General features: G+C 44.0%; 1 long non-coding RNA gene across 1 annotated transcript; it reads right to left on the bottom strand.

The window, feature by feature from the left end:
* Positions 1-386: 386 nt before the first annotated feature.
* Positions 387-2194, bottom strand: LOC102079401 (uncharacterized). Its single transcript, XR_269229.4, has 3 exons — positions 1785-2194; positions 1176-1314; positions 387-1058 (listed from the first exon to the last, which is right to left on the bottom strand). It is a non-coding gene; the product is annotated as an uncharacterized LOC102079401 (long non-coding RNA).
* Positions 2195-3146: the final 952 nt, after the last annotated feature.

Raw genomic sequence — 3146 nt, 5'->3', positions numbered from 1 at the left:
AGGGATTCCCTTTAATTGCAATCATTCTGGCAGCACTGCAGGGATCTACATGCCATGCATACAATTAAAGAGGTGAGGGGAGGAGAGGAGATTTCCTTCCAAACTTAAACACAAACTGAAAAGCACATCAAACTCCTCTGAATGCAGTGTTTGTTTGGCCTCATCTCTAGCGATCCCTAAAAAGCTGACAGAGCGGTGTTAGCAGCAGCATCTTGATTTCTGTGTGTCCATGTTTATATGTATGCTTTCTCTGTGTTGCTGAGGTTAATTGAGACACACAACTCATCTCTACCCTGATGAGGGTCAGAGCACAGAGGCAGATCTGCATCCCATTAATCTAACCCCAATTTATGCTGCCACACACTGTCAGTCGCAGCAGTGCCTCATCCGCCCCTCCCACCCCGCACTCGCACGCATACACACAATGCTCCCCCCATTAATTTAACCCCAATTTGTGTTGTCCTCTGCCGCTGTGATGCATAGCATGCATTTGGACTCGCAATCACAAGTGCTTAATAGTAAGAACTCAAACGCTAAGCACTTCTGCTTTCTAACACACCCTCAGCAAGACAACAGTAGCTCATGAAGAGTTTATATAATTTACTTCTGACACAAGGACCGTGTGTAAAATTGACCCACAGCAGAATCTGAAAACGGCTAACCACGCCAACACACGCTTTCCTCAGCAGCACACACATGCAACATCTGACATCTGTGTTGCCTCTATTATTCCTGCACAAGTTCCTCATACAACAATGGCCTGACAGAAAGCTAAACCCTGCAGCACCCAGAAAAAGGAAAGGCAAATTAACCAGCTTCACTCTAACACTGAGGGACCATTAAAGTCGAAACGCCTGATCTCCCTGGCTGGTTTTTCCTCTGCGTCCTCTCCCTCGTTCCTCTCTCGTTTTCTCACTCTCCAGCAGGAAAGGTTAACCGTGAGAGGCTCTCAGAGACACTCCAGCAGACACACAAGTGATCTTTCCTTTAATTGGCTTTTCCACTCCCCTTCTCCTCCTCTCTTCTGCCTAGCAGGTCAGCACCGTCCACTGCCGGGCCTGACAGAGGAAACACGAGCACACACACGCTCAGCACCACAATAAGGCAGCTGGGCTTAACTGAGGATTTGATGCACAGGGCGAGGTGTGTGCGCGTCTGTGTGTGTGTCTGTGCACCTTTAAATATCTCCATCCGACCAGTCAATCTGTCGTTAGTAATACAGAATAGCAGTACTGTGTAATTGAGCTATCTGGCTCTTGGGCCTCCATGATGTCCTCATCCATGAAGCAGCTGACACTGTGGCTCTGCTCCTCACTGTCACAGGGAGAGGGCATACAGGAAATTTATAAGGAGAGCACTGACAGACGTGAGGCTATTATCAGCCATTGTGCAGTCTAGGTTTTTTTTTTTTTTATCAGCAGTGAATCGTACAACCTTATTCTTCCTCCCCAAAGAGAATTTCACAAAATAAAATGTTTTTGAGCAGGAGCATGCACCTTGCTGCAAATGCTGCTTTCAGGCAGCCTTTAGACTCAGAAGGATGAAACAGATTCATATATTCTGGCTGAAAAGTTGCTATTATTACACAGTTGGAAAAGAGGCCAAGCTGAGCTCCTGCAATTGAAAACATCTTCGAGAAAAGTTATCCAATTCTGTAACTTCTTTTCACATCTGGAAAAAAAATGCTTAATTGTGTTCTTCTTAACTCAATCTGGCAGGCAGCAGATCTAGATAGGAGAAAGAGAATCACAGTGTGAAATGAGCTATACGCTAGACTGACTTACCCACGGTAGCCTAGAATCGGAGCAAGACGACTAGACAAGGCAGTTCACTCAATTGCACCCTGGACTCGGTTATGCCGGCTATTCTGCTTCATCTCGCTCTGTGCGCCAGGCCTCGACACAGCCATTATCCACAGGGTGCAGTGTGTGAGAGGACATCATTACCAGCTGTCTGTGGAGCTGCCTCTTTCCCCCTATCTCTGCAGACGCCATCCTATCTAACGGCTCAGCCCAAGGAGAACCAGGGCAAGGCAGGCAACTGAGAATAGCCTCATTCCCACCTTCCCCAGAAGCAGATAGGACACCAAGATAGCTGTAGCCTGCTGGTCACTTTCTAGCTCCGTTAGGCTGATAATGGAGTGAGGCTTATGACTCATCGAGACAGAAGTTCAGATGTTCGGTCCTCAGGTGCAAGACCTACTGAACAATAGAACAAAAGAAGGAAAATGAAATTTTGTTTGGGATCATTACAGTGCCACAAAATTTCATTTAGATTACATTTTAAAAAAAACGGGCGCATGCGTGGATTCAAGTCTATAGCCAAGTGAGTGACAGTGCGAATAAGACACGAAGAAATTAGTTGACTGGTTATAGCTGCAGTTCCCACCACAGACTAAGCAGCAGATTAAAACCAAGCATAAAAACATTTACACATTTTCTGAATAACACATGCGCATTGTGTTACACACTTTGCATGCTTTCACCGGTTTTGGTAAGGTATGGCTTAAAAATGTACACATATAAAACCTAATACCCCAGCAGAGACTCTATGTTATACTTAAAACATGCTCTGAATACAAGAAAATAAGTGAATTTAGTGCTTTTTAAACCATTTAAACCAAAACTGCGGGCCGGGTAATGTGTTCGACGACATCAGTAATCACAGTGACTTAGCCAGGTAAAGAAAGACAGTATCATGACATATGGAACTCTGACTTAATAATTAAGTGTAATTATCTGACTTGATGTGCAGTTAATTTCCCTAACAACAGTATACAGACTTCTTGGATGGCAAGTGAAATTCAATTTTATTAGCATGTTAGAACTAATTAGCACCCACACTAATTAGTACACCAACCTCTTATCCAGATCTCCTCTGGTTCCAGAAAACAAGATGGCAAGAGACAAAAAGGACAACTAGAAGCTTTAAAAATTAGTCCAGAAACCATTTCATAACATCACGACCACACACAACAATCCTTATTCCATGTATGCTCCGAGCTAGGTGCTAATGTCAACATGCTAACATGCTTACAATAACATCAGTCAGCAATATCCTGTAGGAATAAATACAAAGCACAGATTACAGCTGATTCTGAGGAGAAAAAAACACACTTAATTTAGATCCGATGAGATATTCTGTCT

Source organism: Oreochromis niloticus, linkage group LG5 (assembly GCF_001858045.2).
Source record: "Oreochromis niloticus isolate F11D_XX linkage group LG5, O_niloticus_UMD_NMBU, whole genome shotgun sequence".
Lineage (NCBI taxonomy): Eukaryota > Metazoa > Chordata > Actinopteri > Cichliformes > Cichlidae > Oreochromis > Oreochromis niloticus.
The sequence above is the reverse complement of the archived record's forward strand: the minus strand, read 5'-3'. Positions and strand labels throughout refer to the sequence as shown.